Source organism: Dasypus novemcinctus, chromosome 31 (genome assembly GCF_030445035.2).
Source record: "Dasypus novemcinctus isolate mDasNov1 chromosome 31, mDasNov1.1.hap2, whole genome shotgun sequence".
In the NCBI taxonomy this organism is placed as follows: domain Eukaryota; kingdom Metazoa; phylum Chordata; class Mammalia; order Cingulata; family Dasypodidae; genus Dasypus; species Dasypus novemcinctus.
The window spans coordinates 36,947,549-36,964,790 of NC_080703.1; positions in this window are offsets into that span (position 1 = coordinate 36,947,549).

Genomic DNA, 17,242 nt, shown 5'->3' on the forward strand with positions numbered 1-17,242 from the left:
TACTTCTTTCTTCCCCTGAGCTGGCTGGGTGCTTGTCCCTATACCTGTTTGCCCCACAGCAACCCTACCTCACTTCAAGAGACTTCTGGGCACTGGGACATGCTCCCAATCACCCAGTGGCTTTCCTCACTCTTGGAGCAAGCTGAGCACAGGTCTTTCAGCCAAATAACTACTCCCACTTCCCTCTCTGAGCTGGCTAGGTGCTGGCTTGCCTACCTTATCTCCCACAGCTTCCCTCTTCCCAGGCCAACTGGACCCTCCCCTCCAGCTGCCCTCTCCAACTTCCTCCATGGCCCTGTAGCTTCCCTTCTGCCAGGTAAACCTGCCTACATTCCCATAGTTTCTGGAGGAGGAATGCAGCTTGTCATTCCCTACTCTTCTATCTTGGACCTCCTCTCCTACTATGTTTTTAAAACTGTCCTTTCTTGATTTGGCACTTGTCCACTTACTACAAACCTTTAACTGTTTTACAGGGTTCTGAAGAAGATTGCTTTGCTAGTTTTTTCTAGTTGTTCAAAGTTTCTGAGGGAAAGTACCTTGGAGCACCTTATACCACCATCTTTGTCTACCAGAAGCCACCCAAATGATTTTTGAGAAGGTACAAAGGCAATTCAATGGATGAAGGATAGCCTTTTTAACAAATGGTAATTGATCAGCTGGACATCCTTGGGCAAAATGAAATTCTACCTAAGCTTCACACCTGTTATAAAAATTATCTCAAAATAGATCATAGATTTAAATGTGAAACATAAAAGTATAAAATTTTTAGGAAAAAAAAAAATAGGAGAAAACCTTGGGACCCTGGACTAGGCAAAGAGTTATTTCAAACCACACCAAAAATTTTTTTAAAAATTGTCTTGGAAAAGATCCTGCTATGATAAAAAGACAAGTTTTTGATGAAGAGAAAATATTTGCAAAAACCATAACTGACAAAGAATACATCTTTAGAATATAAAGAATTTTCAAAACTCAACTGTAAAGTTATGTATGACAGCAGAAAGATAGAGAGGTATCTACTAAAGGATAGATTTTTTTTTCTTGCTTATTTGTTTTTGTAGCTCTTCACCTTTTTCTTTCTTTTTTTTTTTTTTTTGGAGTATTGAAAATGCTCTAATATTGATTGAAGTGATGAATGCACAACTCTGATTAGACCAAATGCCACTGATTGTATACTTTAGATAGACTGCATGATTTATGAATACATTTCAAAAAAATTGATAATAAAAAACTCAACTGTAAAAAAGTATCCAGTTAGAGATTGTACAAAAGCCATGCACAGACATTTCACTGAAGAGCACCTAGCATGGGCAAATAAGCACATGAAAAGATGTTCAACATCATTAGTCATTAGAGAAATGCAAATTAAATCACAATGAGATTTCACTGCACCCCTACCAGGATGGCTAAAATAAATAATAGTGACAGCATCAAATGCTGGTGAAGATGTGGAGAAACTGTCAAGCACTCATTCCTGGTGGCAACGTAAAATGGCATAACTTACTCTAGAAAATATTTTCACATTATCTTATAAAACTAACTGTGTAACTACCATATGCCCCAACAATGTCACTTTTGGGCATTTATCCCAGAGAGATGACTGCTTACATTCACATGAAACCTTTATAACAATGTTTGTAGTAGCTTTATCTGAAATAGTAAAAAACTGGAGACAACCCAGATGTCCTTCAATGAGTTAATGATTAAACAAACTGTTAGAGTCATACTATGGGAAACTACTCAGCAATAATTTGAACAAACTATTGATATGCCAACAACTTGATTGAACCTCTAGGGAATTATTTGGAATGAAAAATGAGTCAATTTTTAAAGACCGAATATTGTATGATTCATCTGTTTAACATTCTTAAATGATAAAATTATAGAAATGGAGAACAGATTTGTGATTGTCAGGGATTCAGAAAGGGATTGCAAGGAGGGAAGGAGGTATGGTTATAAGAGGGCAGTAAGAGACGTCCTTGTGCTGAGACTATTCTGTGTTTGGACTGTGTCAATGATAATAACCCAGTTGTGATATTGTACTATAGAGTACAGATGTTACCATTAGGGAAAATGGGTGAAGGCCATATGGGATTTGTCTTAGTTTTCCAGCCACTAAAACAAATACCACATAATGGTTTGGCTTAAGTAACAAGAATTCATTGGCTCCTGGTTTTGAGGTGAGGGAGAAGTCCAAAACTGAGAGGTCAGCAAGGTGATGCTTTGTTCTTGAAGCCTATAGCATCCTGGGGATGGCTGCTGGTGCTCTTCGGGATTTTCTGGCTTTTCTGTCACATGGAAGTCTCCTCTCCTTTCTCCTCTGGGCTCAGTTACTTTCAGCTTCTTACTTTTCCCTGTAGTTTCTGGTTTCTCTCTCTGTCTAACATCATTTGCTTATAAAGACTTCGGCCATATTGGATTCAGGCCCTCCCTCATTCAGTGTGGGCACACCTAAATTAATAACATCTCCAAAGTCCCTATTTACCAATGGATGTACACCCACGGGTATGGATTATGATTAAGAACATGTTTTAGATGTTTGCCGGATTACATACTTGGATCCCAAACAGGCTCCCTCTGAATTATTTTTAGAATTGCATGTGAGTCTGGAAGATAAGCTTTTTGCCTCAAAATAAGACGTTTCATTTAAATTGTTCATTTTACAGTAAGAGCATAATATCACTGGTTATGGTGGCTTTCCAATTACACAAGGAAAAACTAACATTCTGTATATTTGTGTAAGCCTCCAAATAATGTTTGCAATTCCCATCTACCGGCTTTCTTATTGGTAACCAGTCATATGCCCATATCATTGATATTGTGGCTATGGGAAGCTATATATCCTTGACCAACAGTGGAGCTGACTTGCACATTTTCAGCAAGAATCTGAGGTGACACATTGTTTGCTATTCAATTATGCAAACACTGATTGTGTGCACTCTTGCGATAAGGCATTGTACCAAAGCATGAAATTAAGAAAGACTCGATCCCTTGTTCTAAAGAGATTGCAGACCATGTTGCACTGCGTTTGTTCCTTGTCTTCTCATGTGTGTTCTCTTGTACACTGGGGAGGAAAATCATTGGATATGAGCCATAATTTTGGTTGTCCATACTTTGGGGGTGGATTTATCCAGGGGTCTTGCAATTGACCCGAAATACTTGTTTGGTATAAAGGCAGAAGGTTCTGGGACCACCAAAAAGTAAGCTCTTTCCTTTGCAGTTCTTGCCTTCAAACTTTCATCTCAAGATCCTTTAAGATCACAGGCCTTAATGGGCATAGACACAGGACAAGTGGTAGTAAAAAAGGTCCCCCACTCTTACAGAATGGTCAAGATATGGTCAAGATAGTCCAGCTGGAGTTCTATGCTCCCAAATGGAAAAAGGATAAAAAGGAACCTAGCATTGATTCAAAGATCTTCTATATAATAGGTATAATAATAGACAACTCCCTTTCATCATCTCATTTCCTCCTCATTACATGTTAGCTAAGTCCTAATTTCCCTTATTTTATGATTCTAAGAACTTCATAAGTTCTCTGATCAAGGTTTTCTTGTCTCTATTTGGCAAAGTAAGGAAATCAAGGTAAGAAGTAAACAAATGACACTTTGAAACTCACTCAAAATCAATCTTTAGATCAGAGTTCATGTCAGTGAACTCTCAGCTAAGTTAAGTTCTATTAAACTGAAGTAGTGGAAGAACAATTTTAAAGAGAAAATCTCTCAAGGAGCTTTAAAAATACATTCTAAGGGATCCACTCACCCCAGTTTGAGAAATACTAACTTGAAAAGGAACCATCTGATTCCACAAATTTATCTTTCAATTGCAAATCATGATTGCAAAAGAAAAGTCCATCTTTTTAACTGGTAAGATGTTTCTAAAGAATATAACATTCCAAATAATCAAAACAAACATTTTAAAATCAAAATTAAAGTATAAGATGAATAAAATTCTCATACCTCTCACACACCTCCAAGTACTTCTGAGACCGTTTTTCTACATACACCTCTGTTTATACTCTGGTCTCTCTTCAGATTGTAAAAATCTCTCTCCTTTTACATACACCCCCGTTCAAGAAACAACTTGCTAGAAAACATTGTCAATCCCCAAATTACTTTCACATTGTTGCTTTTTGAAGGATTTTCATGTAGGAGCAGAAAATCTTCTCAGCCTGCTGTGTGGTACAAAGGCTGGAGCACTTTAAGGCAAGTTACTGCCTATATTTCCACTTTTGACAGAGTTGATGTTGACACTCAGCTAGTCCTTCTTTATGCAGGTGAATTTGAAGTGTTTTGATTGCTTTCAGGTTATGAGGGATAGCTGCCAAAATTCTAGAACCGCTACTTATTTTCCTAATTAGTTCCTAATTGGAGATGCTATTATGTTGCTCCTTAAAATGCAAAGCAGCCCGTGGCAGCTGCAAAGGTCTGTGTTCACCATTCAAAACCTTTCTGGCCTGAAAGGATGATAAACTCTTTAGTGCTTTCCCTGAAGAGACTGAGCCCTTTTCTGTTTGTAGTCTTTTGTGCTGTTGATAAATTCTAGGTTTTTCTTTTATGCACATAAATCAGAATACAAGGAATTTGTTTCTGGTTCCATTTTTATTTCTTCTGGAAGGTAGAAGGGGCCCTGGAGCCCTGTTAATCCAATCTATGGGGTCGTGTATGGCACAAGTGAAGAAGCAATGCTACTAAAACAATAACCATTAGTGGTGGACCCTGATGATCTAGAGACTTCACCTGGCTGGAACCAAAGCCTATAAAATAGTTTACAATTTATAAAATCCAATCTTAAAAGGTTTACGCGGCTCTGTAGGTGAATAGCATCATGTTTTTTCAACTCTGTGCCATCATGTTGTTCGAAAAGCACTGGCCTTTGTAAAGGGAAATAGAGAGCTTGTACTAAGCCATTGAATGAATTTTGGGTTCTACTTGAATGGTGGTTTTGTGTTTTGGGAACAGGTGAGAGAGCCAGAAAAATGGCAAGAAGGGGACTTGGCTCCTTTAGCATCTAGAGAGAAACAGACTTTCTGTAGTTCCACAAAATATAGACTATCCTCTAAAGACGATCCTCTAAATATAGTTCCATAAAATACAGACTATCCTCTGTTGATAGAACTTTCTGTGATGATGGAAATATGCTCTATCTGTGCTGTCCAGTATGGTAGCCACTACCACTTGTGTCTAGTGAGCATTTGAAATGTGACTAGTGTGATGAAGAAGCTGAATTCTTAATTTAATTTAATTTAAATTAATTTAAATTTATGTAGCCACACGAAGTCATTGGTAATCACATTGAACATCACAGTACTGATTTTAATCTGTTTGGGATTATGGAATTCTTTATCAATGCATTGAAAACTATGTACCCCTTCTATTTAGAAAAATGGGTAAATGCAAAAGTATACTTTTCAAAAGTTACAGATGCTCCGAGTTTCATCTATGAATCTGTAGGCATTCATGTACTCTCAGGGCTTGTATTTTGAGTTTGAATTGTGGTCACAAATTGCCTGAATCAATTTAGATAATATTCTTATAATGTGCTCCCTAATCTATAAAATGGGCCTATTAAGAATACCTATTTCATAGGCTTCTCATGTGGTGTAAAGGAAAAGAATTATCCTTCTTTTTAGATTAATGATTGAGGCTATGAAAGAAAATATACCATAATTTCATGTCATAATTGAAGGGACCTTATGAATCCTTCTCTGTATCATTAAGGGTTCAATTCGGAGAACAGAGCCACCATAAGTATCATGGGAACAAGGGATTTGTGACAGGAATGAGATCTTCCCTAAATGTGGGAGGAGGTGAAGAAAGACGGTTCTTGAAGAGGGAAGTGGGAGGATCAAAGTTCCAGTCACTAACCACATCAACTTGAAGCACTGGTGCACTCAGACAAGTTAGAGCTTGCAGGAAAATTCTAGAAGCAATGTCTCTTAGGCCATCAAGTGGGGTTGAGAAGGGAGAACTTGTGGGGGCCGGTGGTAATTGCCCCTTCTGAGAAAGCCAGTGCCTATGTATACCTGCCTTCTCCCGGAGCTTATACTGAAGTGACTGCCTCTTGGTTGACAGGACCATAAGTTAAGAAAACAAAATGGATTCAGAGAGTGATGAGACTTCAGTCTTCTGGCAAACTGGAGTTCACTGGACACCCCTGGCCTGCTATACCAGTGTTTACCTGCTAAGATGCTTCCAAAAAGAGCAGTAACAGCCTCGTTTTTATCTTCCAAGTCTTGTCCAAGTTCCTTTCTTGGCCACCTCTACTTCTGGAACTATTCAGAATAAGAGATTCCAGGAAAGTTAGTTTCCAGTCTTAGCCAAGTTGACCAAAAAAAAAAAAAAAAAAAAAAAGTAGCATATGGTCAATCTTATTTTACAAATGAAGTTGAGGCTCAGAATGCACCATTAGTGATTAGAACAGTATCATCTAATGGGAGGCCACAAGTAGAACACAAGTTTCTTGATCCTCGGTACATGGAGGGTCATTTTCTTTCCTATGTAGCCTGGCAAATACGCCCTGAAACAATTCTATTGTACTTACCCTTATGCTGATGAAAAAGAATGAAGGGCTAAATAAGATCTAAGGACAGTTCACATTTCCATGCACTGACAGAGTCTGATGGAACCAGTCAAGTGATCAATGGAATACACAGAAAAAAGCTCAAAGCCAATTCAACCATAGGGTTTTTTAGGTCTCTGTGGTCCATTGGCCTTTGGCTAAAATTTAGGTATATCTTTATAAAATAAAATAAAAGTAATAAAATAGTATTACCGTCCTAGCAAGCAGGACTGAAAGAATCTATTGTGCTCAGATGTACTTATTGTTCCAGATAAGAAGATAAATCCATCACCATTCCTGTGACAAACTTGTAGAAATAATAGTGTGTAAGCAAAGGAATTATTTATGTAATGGAGACATTTGTACTCATAAATTGTCAAATTATAAAAAGCTTCCAACCTGTTGAATTTTCCGAAGGCTGTGCTCCTTGCTTTTTATCAACATTATTTATGATTTATGAAGGATGATATATCAGATTGAAAAATGATAAAGAAAATGTGACTTGCCTGAAAACAGAATCCAAAGATAAGCTTGTAAGTTTTAAATACCCTGAGTCAGGATACAGAATTTGATTGGAGTGATGATATAAAATTTATCTTTTTTCACCAAAAATACAAAAAATTGTCATGTAAAATACCTTATACTTAAAAAATTTATCATCCAAGCCAGTGGCGAAGATGGGATAAGGGTTTGCTTTTGTACTACAAAATATAAATATAAATATATTTAGTCTTACATTAGTCTGAAAATTTATTTAGTCTTAAACTAGGCTACAGCTTAGGAGATTTAACTTCTGCCTCAATCATGTATTGCAAAGCCCCATGTCTCATTTTTAAATAAACATTTGAGGAGAGGTTACTAAAGGAGCTCACATAAATTTCAATGAATTTGATTGAAAAAGAAAAGAAATCTGGTCAAGTATCACACAGTCCAGGATTAAACATCATGGAACAAGTACCATGATAATCCTTCATTATGAAACCAGTCAAGTTAAATTCCTCCGTTATCATCAACACTTTCTACACCTCCATGTAGACAACCAACACTGGCAGGGAGTATATCATCACCATTAAAAAAAAATTCCTTTAGCCCCACTGTATCTTGAACAGGCTGAAAAAATGTTTGCCCTTTTAATCAAATACATAACCTCTCTTTTGAACTTTTGGTGACTATTTCCAACTAACTCATCAACAATTACCGTTGGATCAATTCTGGACATATCAAATACACATTTCCCAAACTGAAATTATTACTAATCAGTTCTTCTTGAAAACCTTTATCTTCCCGTAGTCTTAATTTAATTTATCCCCATTCACCCAGTTACCCAAACCAGATCTTCTGAAGGTAAGAGCAGAGCAGACTACTCTCATAACCATCTGAAGGAAACCTACCTCTGGGTTCTTGCTTGGAGCAGATGAATTGGAGTCCACACTGAGATGGTCATGAGAGAGAGCTGGTCTTTTTTTTTTTTTTTTTTTAATTTTTTTATTTTTTATTGACTTTGTAATAATATTACATTAAAAATATATATGTGAGGTCCCATTCAACCCCACCCCCCCACCCCCCCTCTCCCCCCTCCCCCAACAACACTCGTTCCCATCATCATGACACATCCATTGGATTTGGTAAGTACATCTTTGGGCACCTCTGCACCTCATATACATTGGTTCACATCATGGCCCATACTCTCCTCTATTCCATCATGTAGGCCCTGTGAGGATTTACAATGTCCGGTGATTACCTCTGAAGCACCATCCAGGGCAGCTCCATGTCCCGAAGACGCCTCCACCTCTCATCTCTTCCTGCCTTTCCCCATACCCTTTGTCCATTATGTCCACTTTTCCCAATCCAATGCCACCTCTTCTATGTGGACACTGGATTGGTTGTGTCCATTGCACCTTTATGTCAAGAGGAGGCTCAGATTCCACCTGGATGCTGGATGCAATCCTCCCATTATCAGTTGTAATCACTCTAGGCTCCATGGTGTGGTGGTTGTCCTTCACCTCCATCTTAGCTGAGTGTGGTAAGTCCAATAAATCAGATTGTAGGTGCTGGAGTCTGTTGAGGCTCAGGATCTGGCTATCACATTGTCAGTCCAGAGATTCAAATCCCCTAAATATATCTTAAACCCCAACATTAACTGCACCTCCAGCACATTAGCATGAAAGTCTTATGAAGGGAGATCCCATCTGAGTCCAGATTCATCACACATAAACTCCATTTCCAAAGAGGGGCCATCTGCCCTGGTAGTTAACCCCATCGGCCATGACCATAACTCCCATGGGTCTCTTTAGCCCTCAAAGGAACCAATATCTGGGGGTTGTATCTGCTTTATCTGTCTCTCTGACTCTGAGAGCTGGTCTTTTAATGCCAGCAGAAGGATAGGAAATGGGGGTATCTCAAATCAGCCTCCAGGAACAAGGGGGAGCAGGTTTTCTTATGAGTTCAAACAGGGAGGATGGCATGGTTACACTCACAATTGTAAGCATCCACAAGAGTGAACCTAGTTTTGAAATAATCATAAACAAAGGTGAGGTTAGTTTAGCGACTTTTTATAATTTCAGGTATTGACTTTTGGCTATTCTTAATATACTGGAAAAGTGTTTATATAGTGTTTCAATAATTATAATTATTTGTCAAAGCTTAAATCTCGGTTAGAGTTTCAGGCTTCATTTTTACTTCAAAACAAGCTGGGTACTTATTTTCACTAACTAAACAACTAAAACTATTTTAACATTAGGTTATGGAGGACAGGACTGCTTCAGTCAAGATCCTGATGTTTGCAGAAACCAAGGTGGGCCTGGGTTTAAATTACTGTGGTTCACATCTCAGTGTGGACTCCAATTCATCTGCTCCTGGCAAGGACCCAGGGGTTTCCTTCAGTATGGAGCAGCAAAGGCCAGATAGCTTGGGCTTGACTTTGAATGATTTTGGGTAAATTAATTTGCCTCTCAGTGCCTCAGTTTCCTAAAGTGTAAAATGGAGATCTAGTACCTATCTCATATGTTATAGTGAATATTAAGTGAGTTCATACGTATGAGGCAAGTTAGTATAGGGAAAGGGAAGACATGGATCACAGCTGAGACCTGGCAGGCAACATGACTGACAGACCACATGGCTGACAGACAACATGGCCAACAGACCACATGGCTGACAGATAACATGGCCAACAGACCACATGGCTGACAGATAACATGGCCGACAGACAACATGGCTGACAGACAACATGGCTGACAGACAACATGGCTGGCAGACCACATGGTTGACAAGCAACATGGTCGACAGACAACATGGCTAATGGACAACATGGCTGACAGACCACATGGCTGTGAGACCCTTCCTGTAAACCACCTGAGGGATCCTGCGAGATCATCTCATTTGGAATGAGAATCCCATTCAGGGTCAAAGGAAAGCCCTGGATACCCTAAAAAAGCCTCACCATTGGCCCCCTTAGAAATGACAGGTGGGACAATCAATCAGCACAACAAACAGCTGGGTCCCCTCCCCATCATTATGAAGCAGGAGGAGGAAAAACTTTTCTAAAGCCCTGATCTGGGGCCCACGCCCTCGTCTCATTCTGCATCACGCCCACAGTCTATTCCTCAGACCGTGCACTTTTCTGATTTTCTTGTTTTTTAATAAATTCTTTACTCCCTTGCATACTCTATGGTGTGTCCTTAAATTCTTTTATGTGACATAAACCAAGAACCAAAAGTCTAGAACCCAGAGCCTTCCGCTAACACATATATAGTGTTCAGAATTCATTAAACCCATATCTCCATTCCTTGTCATTTATGTTTCATATTTACATAGTGACAAGATCATTTTATTTCCTCTTGTAAAACTTGCTGGCTCATCACGACCACAGGCCCTCACAACCTCTTGACTTCTAACTTGTTAACTTGTCACCAGTGTCTCTCAAGCAACCTCAACCATCTATCTTCCTCTTTGAGATATTGACTCTATCCTAGAGTCTATTCTCCTACCAACACACATGTAAATGATCAAGCCATTCTCTTTCCTTAAAAAAAAGTTGCTCTTTCCTCAGTACTTATGAAATTAATTCCAAACTTCTTTGAAAAATTTTACAAGACCCCTTAACAATTGATGAAATTAATTTTGTTGGCTTTATCTTCCATTTCATCCCAACTGAGAACCAAAACCATCTACACCCACACAGCTTATTGTTTATATTAACATGACTTTATTATTTCACTTTCCTCATTAACATAACTTGTCATAACATAATAGCTTATCATTCATTCCAGGAATGTCCTGAATGGGTTCGCCCATCAACCCTTAAGAAGAAAGCATTCATTGTAAATCCTCACAGGGCCCACTGGATGGAATGGAGGAGAGTATGGGCCATGATGTGAACCATTGTCTATGAGGTGCAGAGGTGCCCAAAGATGTACTTACCAAATCCAATGGATGTGTCATGATGATGGGAACGAGTGTTGTTGGGGGGGGGGAGAGAGGGGGTGGGGGGGTGGGGTTGAATGGGACCTCACATATATATTTTTAATGTAATATTATTACAAAGTCAATAAAAAAAATAAAAAATAAAAAAAAAGATGCTGCAGCAGATGTTTTGTAATGCACTAAAATAAATCCTTTTTAAATCAAAAAAAAAAAAAAAGAAAGAAGAAAGCATTAAATGATAGTTTACAACCTAAGACTCTTTGAATGTCTTCCTTCAAAATCTTTGCCTTGCTATATCCACCAATGCTAAACTATTATATCATGATTCCTATTCAGTCCTAACCAAACTCTTGCATTTAAAGACCAGCCTTAAACTCAATTTCAAAATCTCAATAAATATCTCAACTTTGCTCTTCCCTCTTTCAATCACCATGACTGTGGATGTTGTGTATTTTCTTACTGCAGTAAGCCAATAAACTCAGTTTTGTCTTATTGACTGTTTGCTTTGAAGATACTTTGTGGAGCCTACATAAGACAAACCCAGCCAACATCAGAGCATTCATGATTCCCTGAATGCCCTGATTCTTTCTACATACATTTTCTTTGGCTTAGAATGCTTGCTTCCTCATCCACACTTCTTTCACATGACAAACTCCTACTTGACCTTTAAGACTAATCTCATTTGATATATGAAGTCTTCTTCAACAATTACATGGAGTGAACTGTAGCAATTTGAACCCACCTCCACTTTGGTTTCTGCAAACACCAGGGTGTAGATTGAAGGAGTCCTGTCCTCCATAACCTAATGTTAGAACAGTGTTGGTTGCCTCGTTGATAAACAGAAGTGCCCAATTTCTTTTGAAGTGAGAATGAAGCCTGAAACTGTAACTGAAAATTAAGAATTAAAAAATAAATAAGATTACAAAATCATTATATAAAACCTTAATATTATAAAATAGCAAAAGGTTAATAACTGAAATTGCTGATACCTGCTGTATTTAGCCTAGACTTGCTATTGTGATGGTCATTCTAAACAGATCTCACTCCTGTTTATGGTTGACTTAGCCTCTCCCTGGTTCATACTTACTATTGGGATGGCAATTCCAGACTGAACTTACTTTTGCTTATGGTTATTTCAGAGCTAGGCTCCCCCTTATGTGTATTTGCCCTTGTGATGGTAATCACTCTACTATCCTCTGTTTGAATCCATAAAAACTCCTGTTCCCTATGGTACTGAAAGGCTGATTTGAGACATTCCATCTCTTGTTCTTCCTATGGCTTTAATAAACCTGCTTTAGCTCATGACCACCCTGGTATGGACTTCAATTCATCTGCTCCGGACAAGAACCCAGAAGGACTCCTGAGGGGTTCCCTTTAAGAGTTCATTATTTACTACTTTGTACTTCAAAAACGCTTGGTCCATATTCAATTAAATGTAAACCCTATGCTACGTTAGAAATTTCCATGTGCTTTTCCAGCTCCTTTGGTAGGATATGAGTTTCCTGAAAGGAAGCAATGCTCTGTGTCTTACACTTCAGTATTGCAACCAACTGATTCAGTGATTGGCCCATTAAAACCATACATTTTCCTTTTTGTTGAGGAAATAAGTGAATATGCACATTCTTAATAATAGGTGCTCATAAATTTTTATAAATATCAAATAACTTAACTCCATATTTCAGTAAGTTAGTCATGAAAGGAAAGGTAGAAAATGGCACTCTACTTCTCATTAGAGGAAATTGATCCCTTTTGGATGACAAGAAGAGCCTATGAATAAAAACATGGTCCATACCTTGTGATCTTTGTTAAACTCTCACAATTCTCAGAACTGCATCTTTATTTTCCAACATATTGCTTGTTTATTAGACCAGAAATTTTAAAAAAAGAACATCTTTTTTTTTTTAGTTAAATCAGGATTTCAGAGTTGATTCTCAGATCCAAAGAGTAAATTCTGTAGCTAGAGGAGAATGGATTTTAAGTAGAGCTTTCAGGAGTTAAACAACTTTATTCACGTCAGTGGGTATGTTTCTTTTAGATTTCCTATTTGCTATCATTTTTAAGTTCTTATTTCTTCTCCATTCAGTAAGGAAAATTTGTACATAAGTTAAATAGAATTTTCTGGGATAGGAAAATATACAGGATTTAAAATAAAGGACCTGTATTTGAGCAATACATACATTATTTTCTAAATACAGGCTCTAAATAATTTACTCTTGCAAAGCCTAAGACATAGAATGGAGATAAAATTAATAATTAACTCACAGTTATGTGGACAGTTTAATGTGATAACATAAACAAAAAGTGTTCTATGAGTGATTAAGACAAATATTGGCTATTGTTATTACCTCCTGAGTTCGTTAAAAAAAGCATTTTCTCCAACTTCTCTAATTCTGCATGTGATACCTTTTTCTGCAATAATATCCTAGAGCATGGCCATCTGCAGATGCTTCATCTAGATAGAGTAGATATAATGTTCACCAAATGACTGTGTATAGTTTCACATCTGCCCAGTGACCATATCAAGGTCCATAGCCTTTTTTTTCAAATGTAGTATTAAACATGAATATTCTTTGGAATCAGTTTTTACTACCAGCGTTAGTTTAATCACAAACAAGGAATCAGTCTTCAAAGAGAAAGTTCTAAAATGCATCGAAGAACACACTTGGACCTAGACTTAAATGGAAGAGTAAAACCTTTGCCGCAATGAAATTTTCCCAAATACCAAACAATGGAAGCAGTGTGAAACTCAAAAGAACTCAGAAAAGGATGGCTGGATAGTGGAAGAAGGAATCATTCTCAGAAAGAATGGCATAAATAAGCTTCCATCTTTACTTTTGAAATCATGTTTTTCCAAAGTGGACTTTGGGGATGATTGAGGATGAGCAGAAAACAGAATGCTAAATAAGATAAATAGCACAGGTTTATAAGTCAGAGAGCTGTGTCAATTTTTAATAAGGACAGAAGGACTTTTGACTCTGGCCCACATTTTGATTTCTGGTGCTTTGGCTGTTCTTTTAGGCAAAAATCTTGTTCAGCAACAAGGGCTTCACTGCCTAGAACTTCCCACCCTCTGGGAATCTTGAATGGGTTTCAGGAACATAAGAAATCTCTGCAGCATTTGCTTTACTGCCATCAGTGCTTTTCTCTTCCATTCCTTTCATTACCTTCCAGTACAGTCAAAAGCTGCTCCTGAGGTCCATAGCTTCCTGGCTTCTCTGACATGTAGTCTTGGGGAATCTTCCAAAGAAAATTGTTGGGAAATGACAAAAGTGTTGAGACGCTCTAGATTTGAGCAACAAAGCATTTTATAAATATGTTTACTAGAGTCAAGACATTAGAAGTCATAACACTTGGGATTTGGAACATGTCAGTGATTAATTTGCTTTCCACTGTGGTTGGGATGGACACAGTAATACAGTATGTGTGTGTGTGTGCATCATATATTTGCACGCATATAAATATATACAATTATTTTAATAACTTAGAAAATGAGCACTTTGCCTTACCAACGTCTCAATACATTATTTGTATGTGTGATAAAATAGTTTGTGTTCTGATTGCAAAGAAAGTACTGAATTAGGAGAAGACCCAAGATGGTGACAGAGTAGGATGCTCTAACAATCAGCTTGTCCCACAGGGTAACTAATACTAAGCAAGGATCTGTCTGAATCAACTCTTTGGGGGGCTCTGGAGACCAGAAGAGCACAGCGCACCATCCACGGAAGAACTGGCAGAGGAGACTGACCATCTGTGGTGAAGATTCCTGAGTAGATTCCTCCACAGTTCAGAGGTCACTGCCCCACTGGCAAGGCGGGCTGCCTACAGACCCACTCCCTGGCTGGAAGCAGAAGCTCTCTTTCCCAAAAGCAGGGGAGGCACCAGGTACAGCTGTTGATTGGTAAATTCAGCTACCTGGATTCCAATCTTGAGCCCAGCTGAGGTCAAAACCTGCCCAAGCCACCAAGAAGCCAGCAGCATTTGTGCTGTCTCCACCCCTGGCAGGAGTGGAAGCAAGGGTGACTGATAAACACGCTGGTCCCTTGGGGCGGTATAGACCAGTGTACCCAGTTTGGAAAGGTGCTTAGACCCTCACCACCTAGCAGGAGTGGAAATTGGGTCCAGTTTGAACACTTTCTGGGGGCAGAGGAGGCAGAGTCACTTTGGGTCCCAACGCCCCCTGGAAGGAGGGGAATGTGCACTCTCTTGCAGTGGTGAGATTCACCCAGTCGTCCTTGAAGGGCTGCTACACTATCTGCACCCCTGGACAAAGAGGAAACACATGGTCTCTTGGGCTGTGTGGGCAGATTCATCCCATCCACCTTGAAGGCTTGCTGCACTCTCATTTCTAAGGTGCCCCATGAAAGAGAGGAACCAAGAGTCATCTGGTCACTCTCTCTCTCAAGACCGTGCAGGCAGAGTCACCTCTTCTACCTCGGGCTGGGTGGCAGCACAGTGGGAGCAACTGATCAAAGAACTCAGATCTTAGGGTCTGGGAGCTGTGCAAAAGTTCCATCTTTTGTGGCTGGCAACCTTAGCCTCAACCATGCCTCCACCAGGAGCTAAGTCAGCTGAGAATTAAAACCATAGAGTTAACATTAGGGCAGCAGGGAACAACTGGATAAAGAGTGATACCTGTTGAGTATTTTAGGAAAGCCTAGATTGGGAGACACATCACAGAGAAGATGTGTCTCTGTGGGCCTTTAGGGTCTCTTCTCCAGAGCACAATGAAATTGATCTACACTGTTTTGACTGGGAAACCAGAGTTGGTTTCCAGGGGAACACTTCTAGGAAAATTAGCCCTCTAAGAAACAAGAGCAAGAGAAGACAAAAGGAGTGTTAAAAATATACAGAGGCAAATAAAACAAACAGAACAGACTATTAATCATGGAGGAGGAACAGAGGAAGCTTTAACAAAAAGCCAACAGATAAGAAAGCTATAGTCAAAAGAGAGAAACTGAGCACAGAATAAGCACATAGAAAATATTGGACACTAGCAAAAAATTACAAGCCATACTAAGAAACAGGAAGATATAGCCCAGCCAAAGGAACTAATTAAACCTTTAGACAAAACACAGGACTAGAGACACCTAATCACAGATATCCAAACAAATATTAATAAATTCAATGAAATGGATAAAGAGATTAAGGATATTAAAAAGACAGTGGTTGAACACGAAGAAATATTTGAAAGTTTATTAAGAAACGTCACAAATCTCGTGGGAATGAAAGACACAATGGAAGAGAGTAAAAATAAACTAGAGGCATATAAGAGCAGATTTGACTGTCCCTGTGCCGGTTCTGCTCTTGCCACCCACCCCTGCCCCGCCATGATGAGCTACTGGCAAGTAAACCTGGGCATTTATAATCTATAAATGGGAATTGCAATCTGTAAATCAACCCTTTTTATCACTCTTCAGCCCTTTCCTCTCTCTGGACCCATGATCTGTTATTTTCTCCCATTTTCCTTTCCTCCCTACCTTAATAAATTACAGGCCTAATCAACATGGCATGCTCTTGAAATTCATTTCTTGCAGCTTAGCCAGGAACCTGGAGAAAAATCTGGCAACATATTTTGGTGAGGCCACATTCAGGAGGTACTGGTGAATGAAACTATGAATTACAGCCTGTATAATGCACTCTTTTGGTTATCCATTTTAAATAGGTTCCCCTTCCACCCCCCTCAAAGCATAATCCCAGATGGAGGGGGCCAGGTTGAGGGAATTCTCTGTGTCCATGCCATGTGACCAGGCTGGTTAGACCTGACTCCAGCTGGGAGGTTAGGGGCACAGGGCAGGGGCTCAAAGCAGGGTCCTGCCAAGACAGAGCTTCCATGGCCAAGCTCTGGGCGCTACGAAATCTCTTTTTCAAGCCCTTTTAGCAGCTGCCAACTTTGCTCTTGGGCCTGACTGCCATTGCCTTCTCCTACCCTCTCTCCTCGGTGGCAGCAGCAATGATGGAGAGCCCGGGGCTTGTGCCTCCCCGCGGGGCCATGTCTTTGCAGGCCAGGCTTCCCATTGATCACACCATGTTACCTGGTGTGGGGTGGGGTGGGAAGGCGGTGGCCGGTAGGGCCAAGATGGATGGAGGGGGCGGGTCACAGCCAGGGTTCCCTTCATAATTAGCCTTTACCCATGTTTTTTTTTAATTTTTAAAATTTTTTTATTTTATTTTTTTTTAAATACCCATGTTTTTATCTCTCCACTTCCTACTACCTGAATTTCTCCTACATTTGTGTTAAAATGCTTTGGAATGTCTAAAAACTGTG